Genomic DNA, 26,556 nt, shown 5'->3' with positions numbered 1-26,556 from the left:
TGGCACTGCATGGCAGGTCAGAAAAAAACCTAAACCCATCTTTTTTTTTTAACTTAATTTATAGAATTTGAAGCAACATCTGAAAATGTAGGCTGTAGATGTTTGGAGAGTAGGACAAAAATAGGAATTTAGATGGGAAGTTATTCTTTCTGATTCAACTTCTTTTTCTATAGATTATAGAAAAGGAAATATGAAATGCATACTAATTTGCTATTCTTAGCTTTTATTTTTGAGTTTTGTTCTTGCATGTAATTGTTTGAACAGACAAACTATAATCCTCCTCCTGAAAATTGTAACTGTGCAGAGAATTATAACACTTAGTTTTATCTCAAAGAATATCCAAAATTACAGATCAGTATCAGCTGAATTATAACCAAAGGTTGTAGACACTTATTGTCAGTATTGTAAATTGAGAAAATTAACATCCTGAAAAAAAAGTTTAATTACCTTATCTATGAAGAAACATTTAAAAGAAAGTATGTGAGGAAAATCCCAGAAGGTTTCTGCTGAGACACAAATCAGAACTAGTTATCATTAGAAGCCAGTAATAGGCAGTAGAACTGCGTAGGAATGAAAGCAAAATTCACTTACAAAAGCCTGTGTCTGGTTTTTCAAGATGCCTGATGTTTTCTTTCTTTTAGCATGCTATTTCCAAAATCTTCTGAGCCTTTGGAATTAAAAGCCATCCTTTGGCTGATAGCCAGGTTTTTCAAAATACTGCATGTTTCTGAAAAATATCAATATTGTGTGGCCAGTGGCACTTTACCATAAGATTATCTAGATGAGGCTCTTGCCACTTTAAACTGAAAAAGCATGAGAACAGCTTGGCAGTGATTCCTGATTTATGTATGCATGTCAGCACTTCACAAGTACTAAAATATAGCATTTGCTGATTTGCATGCTGATGCCCGAGCTGGAAGATACCAATTTAACTGCCGCTGCTTTATTGGCTGCTGGGTCAAGCTTCTCAATACGTTTTATAAAAGTGAAACTGTTTTATCAGCCTGGTCCTTTTTTTATTTTTATTCACCATATGGAAACTAACATGAATGCTCTCTTCAGCACAGCCTCACTGTGTGCACGAACATCGCCTGAAACACTACACACCTGAATTTTCCAATTGTCCTTGGCTCATCTTTGTGTCTAAATTTGTGCCCTTAAGCATCAGTCCTGCTGCTCACAGTCGTGACTGGAAAGGTCACTAGTCCAGCTGTGTTGATACCTTGTCATGGGTTACTTAGAAACACAGAGAGAGGTTTTCTTGCATTGTTGCTCCCTGCAGAACCTCTGAATATTCCACAAGGAGGTGCTTTGCAGCAGTTGTGCAGCACAAGGTTGGGTGTGTAATGCAAGGGAGCTCCTGTTTGCTGCTTTTTCAGAAGAAGCCTCCAGATTTAAGTACTCTGCTGATTTCATTCAAGCACTAGAAATGCTTTCATTTCTTTGGCATTCAGCCTGTTTTTTCTCTGCTGTGCCACCTGATGGTGCTTCATCAGGAGAAGGGCTGAGCTGAAAGGATTTGAAGGAGTTGCAATTAAACTGTGCCACAGAAGAATATGTTCATTGGGCTAAAACCAAGACAGAGGTTTCAAAATAAAATATCACCTGGGAGATGTTGCAAGAGCTGGTATATCTTTATATCTGAGGGAATGCACAGAATCATGGTTGCCAAAATAGTTTGAATTTCAAACTCCAGAGTTCAGTTGAGCAAATCACATGTTTAGAGGCTTTAAAAATGTATCATAGAACAAACTCTACTGGGTGTTCCTTATTTAGAGCTAATTAGGCTACCCTGACCTGCAGAGAAATTAAATTAAGAGTTGCTGGGAACAGAGAAAGTAATTTTATGTCAGTTTCTGTCCTGGAAGGAGAGTTTTTGCATGACACTCTTCCATAACATTGATCTTGTTGAATATATTATTTTTATCATGCATGTATTGTTTTGATTTACTAATTAGATTACTGTAGCTCTAGCAGGTAATCAGGCCACTTGATTACTCACTTTTTATAGCCACAGTAGAGTTTGAGAGGAAGAAACAAAACCCTAAAGCAATCTGTAAAATCTTCTGTGCAATCCACTTTTTCTCCTGTTCCTATTCCTCTTTGCAGTGCTGGCAGTGATAAATGGGGAGCAGAGAAATTAATGAAACTGGGTATTTTTGAAAGCTTGTTGCTCTCTATACCACCCATCTGGATTTCTTAGTGTGGCAAAAATAAAAAATACTGGGCTTAAACTAGACAGTTTTTAGAAGTGGAATCTTTGTACATGTCAATGAAAAGCATTAGAGTGCAATGCAAAGGAGAAATATTTATAAAATGCAAAAAACCAAGCCACTAGCAACAATGTTGAAGACTGTATACATACATTTGTAGTGATTGATTCTCGTGACTAGTTGACCCATCTTTAAAACATGAAATGAATAACTTTTTGGCTTGGCAGAAGATGTGAAGATATTTGTGTTTATGTTTTGGGTGTGTGTTTTGGTTTTTGTTTTGTTTGGGTTTTTCCCACTTGTCCTTGCTTGGTTTTGTTTTCCAAATTACAGTGACATAGGATAAATTCTCCACTTTGCTTCACTGTGTCTTTTCTAAGAAGCTAAGGGCATGAATTTTTCACCAATTTTTTTTTTATCTGTCTTTCACTATCTTTGAAGGCAAATTACACCATCATGATAAATATTAAATTATTTTTTCTTAATCAAATTTTAGAGACGGATATCAGAAACAGAGTATAGCATTTTTCAAATAAAACATTTTTATTTTATCATGAGAGCTTCCCTTCCAATATCTTTTCCAGTTTGCTACGTGCTTTTGGAAATGGGAGGGCTAAGTCTGTGCATGGTATTTGAAATATGAGTGCAACGTATATTGGTTATTGGGATAACTGTTCATACTTTCTATTCTATTTATTTTCTTTTAAATTCAAACCATCTACTGACTCCCTCTTTCACGAAGTTTCTTTGAGACTTCACTTATGTACAATCATACAAGACTACTTGTTAGTATAAACAATGGATTATTTTTCCAAATTAAATTCCCATTCTAGGGCTCTCATTCCTGGCTTTACTGGGCTGCTCTGACACCCAAGAGACTGCTACACCTTATCTTGTGTTCAGCTGAGATTTTTATTCTGTGTCAAATTGATTTAAAAGCATGGCTATGAACTTATTTATTCCAGAAAGTGTTAGTTAATCCATAAAATTTGCATTACTTTACTTGAGTTACATAAAGTGCTTGTTTTTAAGCAAAAACAATTAAGTATTTTTGTAATGCTAATGCAAGCAGCAGAAACTTGTAATGAGTTTTTCACAGGAAAGTAACAGACCAGGAATTAAAGTCTTGGTTTGGTGAAGGAAACAGTGATGTTTCCATTGGTCTCAGGGATGTGTTCCCTGTGAGCTGCTGAGTAATTTCAAAATACTGAATAGGTTTCTGGACATTGTGGTTGTCTTCAAATACACCTTTTGAGCAAAGAAAAGATGAAATGCCCAAATTTGTCTGTCTCCCCCATAGGCCTGTTGTGAGGGCACTGACAAAGCCCAGGTGAAGTGGTCACACTGCTCCCTGCTTCTTTGTAAACTCAGTTCCCAAAAGCCCAATAGCTCAGCATTGTCAGACTGAGTCAAACTGCAAGTGATGGGGTGATACTGATTTAGGGAAGTGTCTGTGGCACTGTTATCTTCTCTCAGTCTGTCTCTCTCTTTTTCATATTTTTTGTTCGTATGGCTTCACTGTGGGTCAGGGAATTCTTTAAAAAATAATCAAAACCTTGGCCAAATGTATAAATGCTTGGCACCCTATGAATTTATATGTTCTTCTACTTAAGGATTTGCTCTTCAGTAGAAAGCAGTTCATTAGAACACTGTGGGGAAGATTTTGTGTTCTTCCTTGAAACATGTTGAACATTTTGAATAAAAGAGTAATTATAGTTGTTAGAGTCAGCAGAACAATGTGAAGTCATTTTACTCAGAATGATATGCAAGCACTTGTCAGCTTGCCATTCAGAGGAACCTTTTAAAATGCCACAGTAGCTACTTTCTAATTGCATAAATATTAAGTCACTGGAACACAATTAAAACAGTCATATTCAGGGAAAGATTCTTGCATTTGGGTTTTGACCACAAAATCCATGGCAGAAAATCTGTATGTTTCTAGAAAAGCACTAAAATAACATTCCATTTAAGACAGATTTCTTTCTTAAATGGATGTTAAAAAAAATCCCATGCCAATCTAGTCTTGCTATAATATTGTACTGTCCATACTAGTACATGACATTAACTTATTTTAAAAAGTGGGTAAAATAGAAAAGAAAACTCTTGTACCAACACATCCATTTTAGAAATGTCCACGATGTGTAGGAAAAGCTGTATTTTGTTCCAGTGGTTTGGGGGTTCTCTGTTTGCAGTTTGCCACCTGTGATGGATCCCTGCAGCACACTGACTCAGCACTGGGAAGCCCCAGGGTACTGAGCCATGTTGAATGCATTGTGCTATTAGATTCTAAAATGCTTAAATACCAAAACCACATAGCTAGCACTGCTGGCCCTCATTTTCACAAGCCAGGTATTTCTGTGTGATGTTATCCCCCTGATTATTGCTGAGGGCACATAGTACAGGAAGACAGATTTTTATTCCCCATTATGTCTGTGTGAATCCAGACAAAGTTTATTGAATTCAGTGGACTTCCTGGTGAGATTTTCTCTTGTACAACAGGGCAGAATTTGGGTTGTGTTCTCATTTCCTGCAGGCTTCTGTGCTGCTCCATGCTGGCTGCAAAAGAGGCACTGCTCAGCTCAGATAGCTGCATCCCAAAGGCAGAAGTGCTCCTTGACATTTGAGCTTTGGCTCATGGGGGTTTTGTGGCCTTTCTGCTCTCCAGTTTCTGCAGGCTGACTGCATTCATCAGGATGCTGTATTATAAAAATAGACTGGTTGCTAACACATCCCTAAGCCATTTCATTTAGAAACAATACATGGACTTTTTTGGTGGGGATTTTGGGCGAGTGGATAAAATTGCACAAGAAAACCCCAGGGCTGTTTTGGTAGAGTATCAGCTTGGCTTTCAGCTAGATCCTCATGAGACTGAGGATGTGAGTAAAGCTGCTGCACTCCTTCTTCTGTGAAATATGCTTCAGGTCGTGGGCTCCTAGAGGATGTTTGCCAAAGCCTATGACCTTAGGAATGAACCCTTGCCAAACCCACCCTGTTCTCAGCTAAACAACATCATACATAGTCTTTTCCCCAGTGAAAAAGGAAAATGTGTGGTTCAGACATCCAGAAACCATTCAGCAGACTGTCATGGCATTGCTGTCATCAAAAGTTAAACCAGCTCCATATCCAGAGGGAATGTACCCTGAAAATGGGGTAGTTATTTGTCGGAACTCAAAATGTCCCTCAGACATTTTCAGAGGTTCCAGGCCTTGGTCAGAAGCATTTTAGACCCTGACAAACAGCAGAAAACAGCTGTGATTTTGAGTTTGAACCATGGAATGAATTACCAACTTTAAAGGTGGAACAAGCAGTCACAGAGGGTTAGATGGTATAGTAAAAGTAGTCACAAATTAGAGGGTAAAATTTTTTAGTATTGTACAGGGGGGCTTTAACACCTGTACAGGGGGGTTTTACTTTGTACAGGGGGGTCAGGAGTTCTAAGATGGAGGAAAGAGGGCCTGATCCTTTTCTTCCTCCTTCTTCTTCCTTACCTCCATGTTCTTGGTGATGTTGGCATTTTTCTATTGGTTTAGGCTGGGGACACACTGTGCAACGTAGATGATAGATATTGGCACATTATTGTAAATATAGTACACGTAATTTCTGGTATATAATGTTTGTACCATCCCACTGAGGGGCAGAGCCCCACACGCTGCCCTGCAGGACAGACCTGCGGCAGGGCAGCAGAACATGTTAGAGATAAACAGAATAAACAACCTTGAAACCAGCACAGACGAATTATGGCTTCTTCGTTGGCAACGGGGCAGAAAGACACAGACTTTCTACAATCTCGGAATCACCAACACCCACAGATTCCGACAGTTATTATGTTTAGTACAGTATTGCTTTTATCTTGAATGGTAGCGTGAAGATACTGGTCTGTATTTGTGCCCAGATGTGAGGGTACTTTTTGGGAGACAGAGTAATCTGTGGGTAGCACAGATAGGTTTGCATGCAGGTGTTAAATATTATTTCTTACATCACACACACATGCACACACACCAATAAATGTTGACTGCAGGAATGAGGAGGTTCTTTTTTAAAGCATGTTGAAAAACTGAAGATTTTCTTCACACTAGAGAGCCTACAGAAAATTACCTGACACTCAGGCTGTTAATTAAAAGTCTGAAGCAAGACACTATGTTTAAAATACTAGTCATGATATTACTAACCTATTTTTTCACACAAAAAGCTTGAGGATCTTTCTTATTCACTGAGTAGATGAATGAAAAATCATGCAGTTTGAGGTTTACACTAATGTTTTTTCTCTTTTTAATTAGAAAGCCACATCACACTTCATGTTAATTTGCATAAAATTCCTCGAAATTCAGCTTTAATGATTTGAAGTTAAACTAGGGCTTAGTTTAAGTTAATGCTTTTCTGGTCTTTACTGATGGGAAAGAATATGAGAGCTCAATGACCAAAAGAAATAGAAAAACTGGCTGTGGAAGCAAGAAAATTATTCATTAAAGAACAAAGCAGGGTCAGCTTATCAGGAAGGTCAGAAAAGTGCCCTTTGAGGGATTTGCTTGACAATGGCATGAAGACAAATCCTTGTAAGGAATACTGAAACCTAAGTGTAGAAGGTTTATGCAATCCAGCAGTTTCTTACATCAAAAGCGAAAATGGCGCTTTTATGTTCGGTGAATATTTTGTGATTAATAATTTTTTTTCTTTCACTGGAACAGTATCTTTCCACATGGCAAAATTTGTGTTACATGAAACAGCAGGTGTGGCAGGGCATTAGGAGTATTCAGCTGTAGAAAAGGAAGAGCTATACTTTTAAATTTTATAAGAGTTCTGTGGGGAAAACAGTGTGGCAAGTGTTTCTGTTTCTGAAAAGTATGTGAGACTCCACCATTTTATTTATTTTTTGAATGGATAATGAAATGGGCTATCTCACAGGTGTAGATTGTCTTTAGGGGCAAGAAATGTATTCTCCCACCAACTGTTCACTCAGTGGTAGATTTATGTGTTTAATGCATTGTTTTATCTGTCTCAGGGGAAAGAGTATAATAAACCCCAAGAATATAATAAACCTCGTGTATTTAAAAAGAACATGCCTTTGTATTTAGCCCGCAGACAATCCCCTGAAGTCTAACTTCATCAGAGGCTTTCAGTAGCTGGAACATTAATCAGGGCAGGAGTGAACCCAGAGCAGAACATAAGCAAATGGGGAGAGTCTGAAATATTCAGGGTGTAGTTGGGAAAACAAAAGCAATGCTGATGTCTGTGGCACTGTTATCTTCTCTCAGTCTGTCTCTCTCTTTTTCATATTTTTTGTTCTTATGGCTTCACTGTGGGTCAGGAAATTCTTTAAAAAATAATCAAAACCTTGACCAAATGTATAAATGCTTAATTTGAACAATTCCTTTAAACAAAATATTGTGCTTTAAATTATTAAGGTTCATGGTAATTCTTTCTTCTCTAGCCTGTAGAAAATTGTGCTACCTACACTTATAGACCTGTGTGAAAGTGGTGGCAGCTCTTTTGGGATCATGACAAATAAATTCAAAAAGCCCTGAAAAAAGATGAAATACTCTGGTATTGAACATGATATTCCACATTGTATCTTTGCCACCAAGCTGCTTTTCCACTTGGTCTGAAGTGATAAAACTGTAATTAGGACAGAACACAGCTGGTGAATTGATTCCAGTCCTGGCTGTGGATCCAAGGCACAGCGTCACAGTGGGCCCTTGAGTTGCTGAACTGCAGCAGCAGCTGCTAAAGGAGGCACAAATTCTTCCCTCTGAGCCTTGTATGGTCATTCCTTTCTGTAAAGCATTCAGTATTGTTGCTCCTCCTGCATATTTACAGGTTCCCTTAAATCCAGGTTACCTAAAGCACTGAGCACCTCATTAAATGCAGCAGGAACCAACCTGGTCCTGAGTGTACAAAGTGGACACACAGGAGTAAAAACTTGCTCAAGGTCAATGTCAGCCTCTGGCTGAGCCAAGTGGAGAATTCAGGTGTCCTGATGCACAGTACAGTGCTTTTCCACTAGGATACAGCATCATTGTTGTGCATATAATGCAGTAAGAAAATGAAAGGAAAAAGGGGGGTGATACATCATCTGGACTGTGAATCACCTCTTTTTCAGCATTAGATGAATAGCAAGGTACTACAACAAGGCAGTGAGGCAGTTACCCATACTTTAAATGCTTGTGTTACTGCTGGAGCTTTTAAAATACACAAGAGAAAGGGCCATGCTGAATTTTCTTGAAATTTACATTAATGTTATTTTATTTTAATGTCAAGTGCGTGTTTAGATCTGTTACAATTCAGCGTCCACTTATTGTTCTTGTCTTTCATCCCTTTTCAAAGACTGATGAGAATACCTTTTACCATATTGTTGCAGTGGGTGATACTCTGGGATCTGAAAAAGAACATGGTCTTCCTTTCACTTTTTTTAACGAGAAGAAAATTCAAAAAGAGAGACTTTATAGCAGTGATGACATTTAGCCAACACTTTCTAGGCCTGTGCCCTCATCAACCTGGCATGCCTCAATTTGAGTAGAAATTGCTCTTCATTAAGGGGATTGTTTAAGGTTAAGCAAGACAGACTAAGGTATTTGAAAATTACACTGTGGCAGCTGGGTCATCTGAGGATGTCTCTGTCTTTGACCATGTGTTTGTCACAAACAGACACGTGAGGCCACGTTGTAGATGTCCCTTATAATTTTGAGTTTCAAAAGCCTGTGTCCTGGAATGGTCTATGACTCACCTGTATCTGCAAGGTTTGCACTTGTGACCAGAGGATTTTATTATTTTAATGTCCTTTTAAGAAAGCTGACAGCAATTCTTCTTCAAATTTCTCATTTGTCCAAAATTCAGCTATCTGCTTCCTTGCTGAAGTCAGCAACTGTGCCTATTTTGCTGTTACACTGACAGATTGCCTTTAAGCTGCCCCTTTGTTTTTTGAAGACTTCAATGGATATGCCACTTGGTTTTGTTTTTCTTTGAGCCTTATGCTTTGAGATTTGCCTTCTAGCAATGTCAGAACAGTTAAGAACCTAAAGCTGTATTTTGTCTTCTGTAGCTTCTAGGAAATTAATTTCCCTTCAGCTAAAATGTTGCTATATTCTCTCTGCCTTACACTCTTCTGCATCTTTCCACCCTGATGATTGCTGAATGTACATCAAGTTTATATGTAAAACTTGTGCTTTATTCACACTTCCCTTCGACAGAGAGGCATTTTAAAAATACAGTCATTACATTTCATGATGGTAGAGTAGGCTGGAACAGTCCTTCAGGACAAGAGCATGGGGTAAATAGAACTGTTAGTTTAGAAAATGGGCCATGAGAGTCAACTTTGACCCAAGTTTACAAGAGGCAGAGTGCAAACACATTACTAGATGTGGATGTTAGCCTCAGAACTTGGAACTTCTGGAAGGATTCTATTCTGAGAACAACTTAAGGTAATTTTAGAACATGTAGCTCTTTAGGAGAAACAAAGTTCTTCTATAGTATTTTGGTTGACTGATTTGGTAAGACCCCAAAATTTGTTATCTTAGGGCAGGCAAGAATTCTGATTTCCCTTATCCTTGATTGTTCAGTAGCTGAGCAGGTGACAGGCACCACCTTTCAAGTTTTCACACCATGTAAAGTGAGTACCAGCAATGCCCACTGCCTTTCACACTTCTCTCCTGCAGTTCAGCTCAGCTCCTGCAGGCTTCTCCTGAAGCTTGGAAGTGCCTCAGGCTTCCCAGCACCGAGATTGTGTTATCATGAAAAGGAATGAGGGTAGAACAGCATCTGAATAGCTGTGACTTCCACGTTTAAAACAGGAGTGATGAACCCAAGTTTGGCAACCCTTGGGAATTTGGAGATGAACCTCTGACCTGCATTGCCTGCATACCAGTCCAACGCCTTCTAGTGCCCCTGTTCTGCAGGGCAGGAGCCCAGCTCACTTCTAATTAAAAATCAGGATTTAATCTGAGTGAAGATGAGCCAGAACAATCTTCTTATTTCCTTTCTGCCCTTTCTTTAGTATCTGTGCTACTTTTCTGTTTCATTTACTCTCACGGGGTTTGTTCAGAGGTGAAGCAGGAGGGTGGCAATCATGGGATCCCAGATGTGCATTTTGTTTGTAAATATTTCCAAGTCACCAGAGTTTTGTTTATTGCTTCGTAGTTCTATTGCAGGAGTGCCTCCACTCTGTTTTCTCTTTAGGAAGGGGGGAATCAAACTGCTTAGTGAACAGCTGAAGGATGCTTTCTTTGTCAGTGCAACTGTACCCATTGAGAGGACCAGAGCAGGTTGAGAAGCTGACCATATTTTGAACATGTTACCTATTTCTTTGAGCTGTGAGTAACCTCCTGAGGGGTGACACACTTACAAAAGTAGCTCTCCATCTTTTTTGCCACAAGCACTGTCTTGCTGAAAATAGAATCCTCAGGAAAAGCAGAAGACAGTGACTGCAATTGCTCGGAGCCGCCTCACACCATCCACAGAAAATATAAAACCCACAACGTATGCTCAGCTGCTGGTACCAGCTGTCACATTCATTATCGTAATTGCTGCCATTAGTGTGCTATTAATATTTCTCTTACAAAACCGCACAAGAAATCAAATGAAAATGTAAAGTCTGCTCCTTCTGCAACTGTTTGTCTTCTTTGTGGGTCAAATCTCACCAGCCACAACTCCTAGCGGTGCTGTCCTCCAAGGAAAGAGCTCTTAGGAGGAATTTCATTTCCCTGAGCTGCTGGTGCAACTTTCATTCTGTGTTGGAGGAGAAAGGCAGCATGTACATTTGGGAGGGCACAGGGATAGCTGTTGCAGGATCTGCTTGTCTGTTGCAGCAAACCTGTCACCTTGTAACAAGCAGCAGGAAGATTTCTGGGCCTGTTCTGCCCTTGGTGTAGCTTTGTACAACTTGAAAACCCTGGAGCTGGCAGCAAGTGCAGCCTTTTACCAAAAGGGCCATGGCTAGGTCTATATAGGTGGCTCCAGGCTGGAGGCAGCATGCCAAACCACCCTCAGATGTGGATCTTAGCTGATGTCATTCTGATCATTGTGCAGTGCTCCTATATAAGCTCCTCAACATCAGCATATTCCTAGAATGGCTTTGTTGTGGACCAGGATTTGGCCCTTTTTTTGGTGGAGTTTTACCTTCCCTATCTCTGATTTTTCTCCATTTCTTTGGGGAAATTCTCATCTATGAAAGTGCCATTGAGTTAGCACCTTTCAGGTCATGAGTGCCAGCACTTGACAACAAATACCTGAAAAAAAAAGTGTTAATTTTAATTTTAATTTTTTGATATGAAATATTACAATGGAGAAAATTGCTGACCTAAATGACACGTTCATCTGAACGATGAATATAGCTGAGAAAAGACTAGTTAATGTTTGTAGTTCACACCGCAAGAAAATGCAAAGTACTGGAGAAAGTTGATATATTGGTGGTTCATAATCTGCACCACATTCCACTGCTGTGAAAAAAAGATTTGATCAGAAGTATATTGGAGGTAAATATTAATTACTTAGTGATCAGTTAATGACTCAAGACCGTATCAGTCTGCTGTTGTCTGCTGTGGAATGTATGTGCTAATGCTGCATACATATGGCTGTAACATGGCTAGTTCATGGTGACTCTGCATTTGGGTGCACTTGTGCTCTCTTAAGCCTGTCCATTTGCAAGGAAAATACTTCCACCACTCTACATTGTACATAAAATGTGAAAAGCAGAATTTGAAAGATAAAATCCAAGAGGCAGATCAAAATAGCCTCTGTTTATTGGGGAACAATAAAGTTTTCAAAGCCAGTGCTGCAGCATTGGAGAAGCATGGCACAGCTTAGGGATGCATGAGCTGCTTGGTGGAGGTGCCATTTTCACAGTGCTGCAGCACTACTTTGAAGCATTAAGAAGCAATAAGTGTGATTTTATTTATTTTAACTTCCAAAGATGATTGGTGCTTCCCTAAACAGTGTCTCCTGCATGGATAAGTGCCCATCCTTTATTTGGCAGGGATACTGTCTCTCCAAGGTGTGTGAAAGTGCCATTCCCACACTCTTTTCATACCCTTCTCCTCTCTGCCTGGAGGGGAAAGGAAAGGAAAGCTGGTTCTGGGAGTTACCTTCTTCATTATTCTGGATTTCACCTCCATCCTTGCCCACAGTCAGCTTGTTCACCCTCTGGGCTCAGTGAGAGGGAACTTGTTTGCCCATCAGATAACCCGACTCTCACAGGAATTTTGTGCACCCTCAGAAGTGGAGGAAGGCTATACTCAAAGTGAACTCTAATCTAGGACTAGACCTGAGTACATAATTTGTCCCAGCCAAAAAGCAATCGCCTCAAAGATAAGCACAATATAACATTTGATGGATTTGAAATGAAAGCAGTTTATTCCAGAACTGTCATACGTAGCCCTGATTGAAGCAACAAGGTTTGAGGGAGACCCTGGTTAAGTTTTAGCAGTTAGTACTGCATCTGTCATGTTTTATGATGACTTAGTATTACAGAAATAAGGGACCAAGCTCTCAGCTGAGGTAAATCTTCACTGCTCACTCCAACTCAGTGAATTTCTGCTACTCCCTTTGGAAATCTGGAGTTGTAGTTGCAGTTTTATTGTTATACTCAGTATTTTCCCTGCTTGCAGAGGCTTTGCAGTATATATTTCAAGTAATATAGACAATATTGGTAAATTCATCTGAATGCAGAATCCTCTCTGCACATTAATAACATTAATTCAGTCTCACCAAAGGAGAAGTACCTGACCTTGCATTGCTAATGCAATTAAAAATACTGAAGAGACCTTGGTACAGTATTAGCTATCAGCACTGCAGTTCTTCCATCAAAAATGTAATGTGATGTTTATGCTGCCACAGAAAATTCAGTTCTATTAATTCCCAAGTTGCATTCTTTCCATGTGAGAATGCCCATAAATTTGTCTTTGATCATCAATTTGATGATTTCTTCTTAATTTTCAGGGTACACTGCTTCTGAGATGAGAAGAGACAGAGACATTGTCAGTCACCCCTAGCTTGGAGTAAAAGGAGGAAAAACTCAGCAACATTTACAAATTTGGCCTAAAGGAGAGACCTGAACATGTAATGTTGTGGCCCTGGCAGCCTGTCTTCAAATAGATCATGCTGGTCTTAAATCCAAATCCCGTGTGCCAGCAATCTTAGGCAAAGAAATTGAAAAGCTTTGGGCTTGAAATCTGATTTAAATTTAAACCATAATTGATTTTTTTCCTCATTTTGATTTTTATGAACAGATGGACTATAGCTAGCAGTTGCCCTTGAGGAGTCTTTAAAAATGTAGTTCTGTGAACTGGTTCCCTGAAGATTGATACAGCTGCTACTTCTTCAGCTATCTCTGAATCATCCTCAATTACTATATGTCTTTATAAAATAATTATAGGTTTTATCCAGGAAGAGAGCTTGGCTCTGTACTTTTCATAAAACACTAATGCAGAGTTGGTTAGCAAAAGAGATGATTTAACCCAACTTTTCAATTGCTTAGCTTTGAATTTTATTCTCTTATTCAATGTTTTGCTATTATGTAGAAGCTATATTCTCTTGAAACTGAAATGAAAAAGGTTTTGGCTCCTCTCTCCATCTCTTTACACTTACTAATTTGTCTGTCAGAGTAAATCACACAGAGAATGAACTTGGGAGAGTTATTAGTTCAGATGAAGCTATTCAGACTCAAACGAATAAATAAATTATGATCTTGCCCTGCAATGTCTCTGCTTGTGCAAACGTTGGTCCATTCCTCTCCTTTCCCTCTGCATGTACAATGGAGAAATGCTTTGCAGAAAAGATCAGTTTTAAATGCAAGCTGAGAATGACCAGAATGAAAGTACTTGCCATTAGCTGTGGATGACAAGGTGATGGAAGTTGGGGGGTGGCCATGTGAAAATGTCATACGAAGGTGCAAAGTCAGTTCATTATTTCATCAGGTCCTTGCCCCTCAGTACCTCCAGATACATCTTTGACAGTGTCTTGAGCAATGGCAGAGGGGAGGGCAGCAGGTGAAACCTCTGACACAGTCAGATATCCAGGCAAGGCAGCTGCTGACACAATAAGCTGGCAGGTCTCTCTCTCCCTTCAGGTGTCCTAGGAAGTTTGGGCTAGAAAACACTTTGCTAAGAAAATGTTTTGTTCCCTCTGCACCCTCAATTTTTTGCTGCCCTGAAGGACATCTTTTGCTTGTGGCAGAGATTGGGCTAAAGCACCAGTGTTTCTTCTGGAGAAATGTGAGGAATTCAGGAACCATATAGCTTCCATGAGCCTTTATAGAATGGCACAGTGGGGATTGTTCTTATTTCAAGGTGAGTTACAGATTAGCAGAAGTGTTGTCAGAAAAAGATTTTCAGCTTCATAGAAGTTGTATATCCATCTTTAGTTTTTTTGTATTATTTTGATGAACATAACCTGTAATTTACAGGTACTGTTAAGGAGGATTGCACATGCTAATCTTTTGCCTGGAGGAATTTTCAGTGTGTATCTCACTGAAATGAAGAATGGAAGGAGCCTAATCCCTAGCTAGCTTTCAGTCCATTGTGCCCAGGGGCTGCTGCTGGAGTTTTGCAGGGCTTCTTAATGGAAGTTGTCACTTCCATCTGAATGTGTTTGGAATAACCTCTGGATTCTGGTGTTTTCAGTACCTTTAGTACCTCAAGAGTGAGTGCTCAATAGCCACATTAGTGATTTGGGCCTTCCTAAAAACCTCACAGATTTTACTTAAATTACAATGGCTCACAAGTTCATCTTAGCATAAGTGATTCCATTTATTTTCCATCTTTGCTTTTTGTTTGTTTGTTTGTTTTGCACAGCTCTTCCTCCAGATAATGGCACTGCAAGGGCAGACAAACACATTTTGGGGCTGTCCTGCATCACACTTTGGCTGCCTTGGGTGTTTATGCTGTAAATATTGCACAAGGAAAGAGAGACCTAAGGGTGAGGTGACTTGTTCAAAATCACATAATCAGGTCCTGGACTCATTCAGCTGAAATTCAATCTCATGTGCTGCTGCAATCAAATTGTAGTTTGCTGCCTCCTTTGATGCTTTGCTTTGATGCCTGGAGTTCTCTAACTCTTCAGGGACTACAGGTGCTCATAATACTACCTTTGTTCATTAATATTTTCTTTTAAATAAAGGGGAGATAGATTGCTTTGGAGATGCAGCTGATCACAAGACATGAAAGGTAACTCGAGCACCTTTAGAAAGAAATATGTGATGTTGAAAACCTGTTTTTTTTCAAGATAAATATATTGAATCAATTCTGCTCTTGAGATTGCAATCGAGACAGAGGCACATCTCCCTCTGTACCTGCTTGGAATTCACTTCATGTTAGTGGGGAATGAAAATAAGTTATATTCAGTGACTCAAACCATTGATTGGTAGGTGTTAAAAGAGCCCAGGCTTTCCATTTTAAGTTTGGTCAGAATGTGCCTGTGTCATGTAAGCAGGCAGGAGTACTCATACCACTCAGTATTTTTTACAGCTGCTATTCTGCAGGAGTAAAGTACACTGATCTCAGGGTAGGGGATATATGCACAGAGGCACCCTCTGTTTTACTGTCACCCTAAAATCCCGCTGGTGGATGGAGAAGTTTTGTTAAGCAGGATGCCAATATGAAAACCTAAAAATTTTCCAGTACTCTTTTTCTTATTTTCATAAGCCAAAGGTTTAATTTAGAGGAAAATCACATTTGCTGATTCTTCCAAATATTTGAATGAATGAAAAATTTTTTCCAAATATCAAGAGTTAATTGCAAATAATTAAAAATTGCATAAGGGAAAGATGGCACTTACTGAGATTAGGAGAACTTGTTATAATACCTCTTGAGGCTGGGTTCCTCTCAGAACCCCCACCCTGATCATGTTAAGCTGACCACAGGATATATTTGCAAAAATAATTCCATCAATTCCAGTGGAAATTCTGGAAATGTCTATTTATTGGCAATTATTTCCTTACAAAACATAATTTTCATCTGAGTCTGCCCCTACAATGTCTTATTTCAATGTTATAATGCATTTAGTCAGTTGAAATGCCTGCACACCATGTGAGTAGCAAAGGGAAAACCAGGAACTCTTCAAGTGTTTTTTGACAGCTGAGGCAAACAGCAGGGAAACACGTGGCACTCTGTGGGGCTGGGTACTTTTAGCATAAGTTAGCACCAAAATATATTTTTTTACAAACTGATTTGTTTTTAGAAGACAATCTGAAGTAAAATCTGCTGTTCAGAAAAATATGCAGTATGTTTCCTTTCAAGGGTTGCTCATTTACTGTATGACTGGCATGTGCTGTGCAACAAAATTCATTGCCATGAAGCAGTAAGAAAACAGAAAATAAGAAAAGAAAGTATCAATACCCACCAGCTGCTTCTGTCTACTTCAGGTGCCACATCCCTTTGCAAAAGTAATCTGTGACACTTTTCTAATTTAGTGACTTACTCCAAGATCCTGTATGTGGTATTTGTGGAGGCTTTTCATGGCTGTAGGGTTGTTGTGGGCTTTTTCCCCCCTAGCCTGCTGATATATGGACCTTTTGTGTGTAGTTTCTGTATTTAGTCCATTAACTCCCACTCTGTCTTTTAGACCTGAGTCTCCTTCTCGGTGTTTATTTTTATACAATTTCCCCCTCTGTCTTATTCTCTCTTTTTCCACAACAATACGCCTATTACACCTACATGAACTTTTTCAATGTCTTCTGGATTGGCTGAGTTTTTTTCTAATTCTCCTTGATTTAACTTCATCCACTGAGTCTTGCTTTTGCTTTAACATTTCGGTATACAGGAAGGGTCTTCTAGTTGAACGGGGTCTGGTAGAGAGTTAAATAGGAACACAAGCCAAGAGGCACAGAAGGGAATTTCTCCAGGTCTGTGCGTCTCAATACATCTCTCGAGCACTCGGGTACAATGCAGCACTGGCTGCAAACAGGCTGTTCCATTACCACTCTCCTCATGTAAAGGAAGACAGTGTGGACAAGGATCAATAAATAGCAAATGTCAGAATGAGGAAACTGCTCAGCATTTCCTGAGGAAGAGGCTGTGCTTTTGGGCACAGTGGGTTCTCAAGGACACTGTTAAATTTGGACTCCATGAGAGGGAGCAGAATCATACAGCAGGTATAGCAGGAGATGTATATATGTATATAAATATATATATATATATATGGTATAGCCTGTGCCATCCACTATGTACAACTGCTTCATTACGGCTGCTAGAGGTACAACATGTACATACATTGTATGTATATAGAACACAGCTAAATATACTACTGTTTTCTGGGAAGGGGGCCATCAGTGTTTTTTGAACAGTTTCCTAGTAAATACAAACAATTTGGTGGCTCCTGTAATGCCTTCTTCTCCCTAGCTCTTTCCTATTCCTTCTTGTTCCTCTTCCAGTCAAAGCATGCTGACCTTCAGAGGTTAACTGTGCTGTGCAGGACAGTACTTCAGAGACAGAGAAATCCCTTCCTAAAGACCTGAACCTCTAGCTTTCCTGAAGAATCTTAATTATTTAGAGCCAAGAAAATGGGACAGAGTTGTGAAAGGAAGAAACATAAACTGAGACACTCAGTCATACAGGAATGGGAATGGTGGGTGGTACCAGCAGGAAGGCAGTCACAGGTTCTGATGTCCTGAGCTCTCATGCCCTTCACCTTTTTCCTCTCCTCAGGTCTGTCACTAAATCCAGCCTTGTGGCTAAGCTTTCATAATTATTATGCTTTTTTTTTTTTAAGTTAATACATCATATCTTTTCCCAACTCAGATAATTTCCCTAGTTTCTTATTCTCCATAGCATGTATCTTCACATTCACTGAAGGAGAGTTGCATTGTTCTCAGTCTCATTTTGATTTAGTCATAAATAATACATTTTGTGTGAAGCTGGAATCATCCTTGCTTTCAGACAGGGATAGTTTGTAACTTGTTGGATCTGAAGGAGAGTTGAAGGGCAAGGTTACAATCGTGTTACCAGTGTCTGGCCCAGACTGGAATAACACTGTTTGGTGCATGAATGAAACAAGCTCATGAATAGAGTGGGAAGGATAGAAGGAAAAATGCAGTATCCATGCATGGAAAGTGTAATAGGATTTAGCTTGGAAGAACAGGGAACTGTCACTGATAAAGAGGTGCAAAGAAATCCTAAAGAGTTAACGTAGCAATTCCTGAGCTGGATAGTAAATAGAATATCCGTAAATATCTACCAACAATAATTTCAGATAAAGTTGATGTTGTCTAAAAAGGGTCTGAGAGGCCATAAAAAGTTTGGTTTATGAAAAGAAAAATGAAGAAAAAGATGTCTCACAGTCATCTCCTTGTATAATAATCTGCATAGGCTCAGATAATTTTGTATCTATGTAATTTTTTTAGAGTTTACTAGGAAGATGTAAACTATTTGATTGACCTTTGGTTTTAATTCTTATCCCAAGATTGCATAAGAAATGTTGCTTTAGGCCACCTTCTGCCATGGAGGAGAAGTCTCTTTGAAGAACTTAATTTTTTAAAGTGGAAGTCTTATTTTAATGCATCTCCAGCCAAAAAAAAAAAAAAAAAAAAAAAAAAAAAAAAAAAAGATAATCCTGTCCTGGCATTCTCCAGAGGAAACTGGGGGCTGTCCAGCAAAGAGCAGTTAAACTTTGACAGCCACACCACCAAGTAAACACTGAAATAGAGCATTTTATAAGAACATGATGAAACACAGAAAGAAAAAGGGCTCTTTAGGCTCGACCACATTATTGAACACAGTGTCTCACATTTAGCTTATGTTGAGCTATTTGGCCACGGCTTCAGTCATCTATCGAGATAAAGTGAAAAACTGTGCGCTGTAATCAATAACATTAATAGCGTTTGCAAACAGAAATTCTCAGCCAGCAGTTTAAGTTAATTTAGTGTATCTGTGCATTTGAAATTATTACCAGTTGCATTAGATTTGTAATTTAGGGAAACACTGAGTAAGCAACACGCTCTCATCTTGTCCTTGTTCTGGCGACCATGTAGGATTTGGGAAGCGCCTGGCACGCGTTACCCAGAAACTGATTTGTATGCGCTGGGGATGGGTGTTCTGGGAGGATAACTGATCATCCCCCAGCTCATCCAGAGGCTTTCTGTACAGCTGCAGCCAAACCAAATCATCCAGCTCTTGCCTCAGTTTGTCACCCCTAACACGAATGCGACATTTTATGGCGTTGCAAAGATGATGTAAAGCAGTCATATTACGAATAGTGTCACAGACTGGCCAGAAGTGCAGATGATTGCAGTAAGCCAACTTACTAAGTTGCATAAATTCTGAAGGCAAATCAGGTGTTTCCATGGTAAGATCAAATATATTTAGCCCATTCTATCAGAAAGACTGCAGAAGGACAATAATTTAAATACTTACTTCTGCTCCTTTTGAAAAATTTTACCAGCTAGATCATTTTAAGGACAGAAAATAAAAATAATAACTTGATAGTATTTAATCTTAAATATAATCTGTAGACTTTGAAGACTGTAGAATGTTTTCTTCCTATAAAAATGCTCAGCTATTCTAAAGCTGGTTTCCAATTTTCCAGCTGCTTTGATTCCAAACAAAACCATTCAAATCTTTTTTCTTTGTACAGTGAATTCAACCTCATTTTAATTTGATTGCAGCTCTGTGCTAAGCTGTAATGGAACGTTAATTCTCTTAAAATCTGAGGCTTTTTTTTTTTTTTTTTTTTTAATAGGAACTGACTTCTTTGAATAATCATGTTTGATGGAAAAAATCTAGAGGGTATAAAATGAGAGGGTCATTATCATGATGTTCCATCCGAACACCTATGGCAAAGCACTTCTGGTCTACTTACAAGTTCTGCTGGGAGCATTTCAATTTTCTGGCTCACTGTCAAGTGAAGTTAACAGCTTTTAAGGGCAGATAAGTCACATCTGAGTTTGAACTATCTGTGGAATGGAAACATCCCAGAGATTAGGCAGGATATTTTTTTGCTTTTTGTTTCACTCCCCCACAGCTAAGTATGAACATTTAAAACTAAACTCACAGCTGGGTAGACAGTTTTAGATGTATAATTTCAATGTTTGGGTGTTTTGGGTTTTTTTTTTTAACAATAACTGGAAGTAATTCCTATGTATACTTTCACAGAATAGTTATGAAAGATGTGCTCAGCTTTAGATTAATCTTGGGGTTTGGCAGTACTAAGTACAGATGCTTCCTCACCATGCTGCAAAGGGAGGACTATTTAATATGAAGACATGCTACCATTTGCTAATAACTTGCAAGAATTTCAGCCTGGCTCTGCCAGTCTGAGTTGGAAGATCATACTTTTGTCCTGGAAGGACATCTCATGGTCCCCTACACTTGGGACAAAGGGAGATGCAGTATTTTCCCTTCTTGCTGGCTGAGTGTAAAATGATCTCCAGAAATGAGATTCTTCCATTGCCATCTATCCTGTGATTCCTTGAAAAGAAAACAAAACAGAAAAGGAGTCAGAACTGAAAATGATCCTTGACTTTTAGAAGGCAAAAAACCCACCCCAAAATGACAGAATTTTCATGGGCAGTAAATCTGCATTTAGTTTCCTATGAATTTAGACCTGTCCTATCGGGAAGAGATACGTACTTTGGGCAGGGGTATTTTTAAAAATATGTCTTTTTTATTTGGTATTATAACTGCCTTAATTGATATGTAAATAATCTAAATTGTTCAGAAAAGTCCAAAGAGCATAAGTGCTAGAAATGAGGGCAAAATTACAGTGTAAAATTTGGTATAATCATAAATAAAGGAAAAATAAACCTTTTAAAGCAAAACTTAGGTGAAATAGTATGCTGAAATGGCATAGGATTATCCAATTTTGTATTTAAGCACTGTCATAGGAAAATTCATCCTTCATGAACAATCACTCTAGGTATTAGGATGTAAGAATCATGTTAGAGAGCAGTCAAGCAGGGACTCTGAAGGGAATATGGAACAGAATCCACTTCTAGTGACCCCACTGGATTTAGGTAATTATTCAATGGGACAACAATTCCAAAGATGACAGGAACTCCAATTATGATGATACTAGATTCTCACTCAAGTTTCAGTGGCTTCATGTACACCACTGATGTAGTTTGGTTTCCTGTCAGTAACAGGATTTTTTACTTACACTGGAAAATAAGAATACTGTATGTACCCATTGCAAGACTTTGAGAGAGATGCTGAGTGTATTACAGGATGTGGTATCAGACTGAATTAAAACTTCTTCAGAAGGTGTTGAAAACAGGCCACCATTGTTGAAAGCAGGCCACCCACACAAGGACAGTGACATATGAGGTTTGCTTTCTAGTGCTGGCAAAGGGAGCTTTACAGCTTTCCCTCCTCAAAAGTTAGCATTTTCTCATACTTTCCTATTCTATAGGAATGTGTAGATGTAGGTGTCAGCTTGATGTTAACTGTTAAAGAAACTGGTATTAGACAGGATCTCCTGGAGCTAGGCAAGCTCAAACTGAAGTGACTAAAGTGAAAAATTACCCTAGGTGGCAAGAGAACTCTATTCTGTTATTGCAGAATAGATTTTATTTCAGGGTGTTACTGATAAGTATTTATACTCCACAGCCTCACAATAAAAAAGCAGGAATGAACTTACTGGAATGAGAATAGATGAAATGCAGTAGGGAAAGGTGAGCTTTTATGGAGAGATGGAGAGGATCAACCATGTAAACACTGCAATTAGTCTTTCATGTACCAATCTGTTTTCTCCTCAGAGTTTTATCTCCAAATTGTTCACCTTTACCATAAAATTTTCTTGTTCTATTTGAAATTGGGGTATCAAAAATAATGCCTTTTTGTTTTTCTTACTAGGGAAACAAGATCTAACCTGGGCTTCTTTCTGTTTAAGGCACAATGACAGTGAACTTGGCATAAGCCTCATCTAAAGACCACAACAACAGGCAGAATTACCTCTGTCACGTCTTTGGTATTACTGAAGTGTTTAGGGCCAAAATTACCACTCAGGGCTATGATTTTTTCTCATTGTTTTGAGAGAATTTTCTTAATGTTTTGATTTGGGAAAACATTAACGTCCTTACTATCATCATGAGGGTTTATTCTGAATTTGATTCAATGCATTTCAGAACTCATTGGTTGGGAAGAAATATATTGACCCTGGTGAATATCAGCTTCACAAAACCTTCAACTTTTGCATCTGGTCCTGGTTAGATCCACAGTTTGATTTTCAAACAAGCAAACAAAATATCCTAGATGTTCTTACAACTGATCTGAGCTTTATACAGAAAAATCCATGATCATTTTTAGGAACTCCCAATTTGTAAGGAGTACAGATAAATTTTATCTGGCATGATTTAACTTCAAATATGATCTCTTGATTCTAGATACATTGGAATGGAAAAATCTAAACACAACCACTTCTGTAGCCACGCCAGCACAAACACATCCTTCATTATTGCTTGTCAGTTGGAGCTTAAAATTAGAAAATCTCAAGCCAATAAATGAAAGCCCAGAATCTTTACACATTTATGCCAAATCTGTTCTGTTTGTGCTACTATAAGATTTAAAAGGATGGATAGAAGTATTTCTGCACTGTGTTTGAGCTGACCCAGAGGTAACAAACTGGCAGCTCATGCCCTTTTAAGAGACCTCAAAAGTAAAGATTGTTTTAGTCTCTTAGGTGTCTTTTGAAAGGGTTGGGAACTGTGAGTTAGGATGTGTGTTGCACCCCAGCATAAACCGAGGATGGGTTATTGAGTTCATCACTAGACTTTCCCCTTCCTAAAGCAGCCTCTATCCAGGTCAGCTAAAAAGGAAAATGAGGCAGGAATTTAATTCAATACATAACCTGAGCCTATTGTAGCAGCTCTGAGGGTTAGGAAACCTAAAGCACAGGACATGCAGACCTTTCTCTCTGTAGCATACAACCTCTGAACAGTGCCGTGCTCAGCAGTGCAGATAAAACAGTGGGCCTAGAAAGAAATACAAAGGACTATAGGTAGATAAAACCCCCTCTATAAAAGATACTCTGTGCTTCTTTTTCAAATAAATATACACATTTACTACTTTTTTTTTTAATGGGTTAAATAAGAAAAAATTTAATTCCCCATCATGTGAAAATTAGACTTAAAATAAATGAATCTGTGAATTTAGGAAAGAGCTTACATCAGTTTGTTATTTTACTGCTTTCTTAGATTCTCCAGGCTTCCTTTCAACAGTGTTTCTGCTTTGATGTCTTGCTCTCTACCCAGATTGCCAGAAGGCTTTCTGTTGCAAATGCAGGTGTTTTCAACTGTTAGATACAGTTGTGTTGTATTATTCATCACCTCAATATAAAAATGTATTAGAGGGACACTTATTTTACACAGAGGAAAAAAGAGGGATAATTGGAAAGATGGCAGACTGTATATAGAGGAAGATGTTGCTTAGTGAGACATGTTTGGCAGTGGAGGAGACAGGTTTGCATCTGCCTCACTGCTGTTTCATGTATCAGTCCTTGAACCTTTAAAGCACTGTTTTTCAAACAGACTGCCTTGCCCGTCAGGCTGGCATCTGAAACTAATTAAACATGGCTTTTTATAAGTACAGCTCTATTCACAGAGAGCACCTAGGAATTATAATGGTATGTCAGGGTTATTTGTTACATGCTGATGCTTTTCCCTGTTTTTTGTTGTTTTAGTGCTTGGTAAAAACCTGTGTGTTCGAGACCAAGTCTTCCCTGAGCTGCTGGGATTTACTAGAGATACCAATGAATGGATCTGCAGGTTGAGGGCAATCTCGAGGCTTGTTACACAGTAAAATGAACACCTCAGTCCTGCTCCTGACAAGGATTTCTCTGTAACACTTGCCCTGTAATTCAGAGATAGCTCTGTGTGCCACACAGACAAGACAGAGGGACATCTAAAGAAGGCTGGTGAGTTGTGACCCTGCTCAGAGATGTGCAGTAACCCTACTCTTAATGCCGCCAGCTGCAGAGAATTGGTATTCACCTTTCACTCCATTCAGCTGCTTCAGAAATGGAGGCAGAGCATTGCTTGTGAGAAAGAGCCAAAGCTGGACAGTGAAACCATATAAAACATATTCACCAGAGGTGGTAAAGGGATGAAGGAGAATCAGGGAGGGGGAGGATGAGGAAAAGGGTTGGGGGCATAAGTAAGCCATTTAAAAGCAGATAAAATGTCAGAAAATTGTTTTGCCCTTCTTCCCATAAAATATTCCTTATCTTTCTTCTCCTCTATCAGCTTTGCCTGGATGGACATTATGCTCAGTGCATACCCATCTTTCAGGGCACCCTGTCAGTCTCCCATTTTGAGCACGTGGTAACTCTGTATGCTTTGTATCTGTGAATCTAAACATCATCTTGGGCTGTTAAATGGGCAGTAAGACACTTTCATATTTTGTATCACTCCAAAGTTCAGAGGCATGCATTTGCTCATCTACCAACCTTTACACTTACGTCTTTTTGCAAACAGATATTCTAATCATCAGTCTTGAAAACTTCTGTCTCTGAACACAAGAAGCCCTTCTTTTGTCTTTCATCTCCTTTGAAGAAGCCTCAGTGTTTAAAAAGCATGCAGCTTAGCACCAGGAGATGGGAATCTCTCCTCAGCCGCCTCCTCATGCTAATAGCATTGCCAGGTGGTGGTGAAGCTGCTGTTTCACAGCTCCAGGTTGTGCCTGACTGGAATGGAGGCAGGTCTGTCCAATCCAGTGCCTGACACTGGTCAAGAAAGCAGCACAATGTTTTATTTGTATGGATAGGAGAGAATTCTTCCTTAAAAGCAGATCTTGTTTGGACTTCTGGAACAGGTTTAAATTCTGGTTTCTGGATTTAAAATAGCCCCTGACAGCTCATGAGAGTGAGGAACGTGATAATGTGTGTGTTGCCTGCGAAGCATGCCATCATCTGTTGACTCTGCTGGCTTCCGGGCCCTGACCATGATCTTTGGTAGTGAATCCAACCATAGAGGAACGTTGAGTGAAAAAGTATCTCTTTCAATCTGTTTCTAATTTTCTAAGTTATAATAGTCTCCTTGCTTTTTATGCCATAAACCCAAAATGAAGGTTCTTTTGCTGTTCTACTCTACCATTTCTAGGCACATACCTCTAAACTCCCCATCTCTGTTTTCTTAGATGAAGCTTTTTTTTTTTTTCCTCTCTGCTCAGATGAGCATCTTTCCAAAGCCTTAATTATTCATCTTTCCTTTTAATTCTGCAGTCCTTGTGATGGGATATCCTGTACCATAACCTTCTTCCAGATGATTTCACACATCAGGCAGAAGACCAGTGTTGCAATTTGGGTATGGCTTAGCAGGTCAGAGCTTCACATCTTTGTCACTAAGGTGATCCTCACTATCTAAGGCTTTCTGAGGTACAGTGAGTGCCACATTTAACTCTTTGGTTGTTTATTTCCTTGTTTTGGTAGAAAAGGTGACTTCAGTTAACTTGCAAGTTTTCTTTAAATATCTCTCCCCATATGCAGTACAAACATTACCTACAACAAAACTTGTGAGATACTAGAGGCCAGACTGGCATTGTTCAAAGCAAATAGAGACAGTATTTTTGATTCATCCTTTTCTTCCACTAATTTTGTTGCTCACATCATGTTTCTTCCATGAAGTCGGTAACTTTCTTGTAATCTTATAATCTGACATAGGATTGACACGGTTTAAAAGGGCTTTACTTCTGCTGTGGCTGTAGAGCTGGAGCAGAGCTGGTCTTGTGCTGAAAGGATAGGTGGCCTGTACCACACCCGTGTAGCAAAAGGTGGGTTCCTCAGGGTGCCTTGTCTGTGCTCTGCTCCCAGCCAGCCTCAGTTTCCCACCATGGTTTTACCGGGAGAGCTGCCGGCGCTCGCGGCCGTGCCAGGGCCAGCAGAGGCGGCTGCGACCCCCAGATCCCAAAAGCTCTCATCACCGCAAGGCATCAGTCCGCTGTTGGCAAACCGAAACCATGGATTCTCCCTTAGGGGCGGCGGTAACAGCCCCCAGGCCGTGGTTCCTCGACCATTTTGGGCTGAGTTGATGCAATTCATACATTTTGGCGGTGGGCTGCGTTGAGAGGAACCTGCGTGCAGGCTGCGCTCTCCTCGCACCTCTCCACACCCTGGTTAGCCGAGGTCTGCCCGGCCAGCTCCCGACTCATGGCTCGGTCTCTGCCGATGCCAGGGCGCGCTTTGCCGTGCCGTGCCGTGCCAGCACAGCCCGTGCCCGTTCCCCGCGGCCGCGCCGCCCGCATATGCCCGGCGGCGGCGCGGCAGAGGGGCAGGGGCGGGCCCGGCATGGAGGGCGGCTCGGCTCGGCTCGGCTCGGCTCGGCGGGACCCGCCTGGCCCGGGCGAAGCCTGAGCGCGGCGGCGGCAGCGGGGGGGCGGGCGGGTAGCGGCAGCGGGGACGCGGCGCTGCTGCCCTGCCTTTCCCTGCCCGCCGC

General features: G+C 39.9%; 1 protein-coding gene across 9 annotated transcripts in view; it reads left to right on the top strand.

Moving 5' to 3' along the window:
- Positions 1-26,556, top strand: part of TUB (TUB bipartite transcription factor) — a 137,793-nt gene that overhangs the window by 42,452 nt on the left and 68,785 nt on the right. The window lies entirely within an intron of this gene.

This window comes from Taeniopygia guttata, chromosome 5, assembly GCF_048771995.1.
Source record: "Taeniopygia guttata chromosome 5, bTaeGut7.mat, whole genome shotgun sequence".
NCBI lineage: Eukaryota > Metazoa > Chordata > Aves > Passeriformes > Estrildidae > Taeniopygia > Taeniopygia guttata.
The sequence above is the reverse complement of the archived record's forward strand: the minus strand, read 5'-3'. Positions and strand labels throughout refer to the sequence as shown.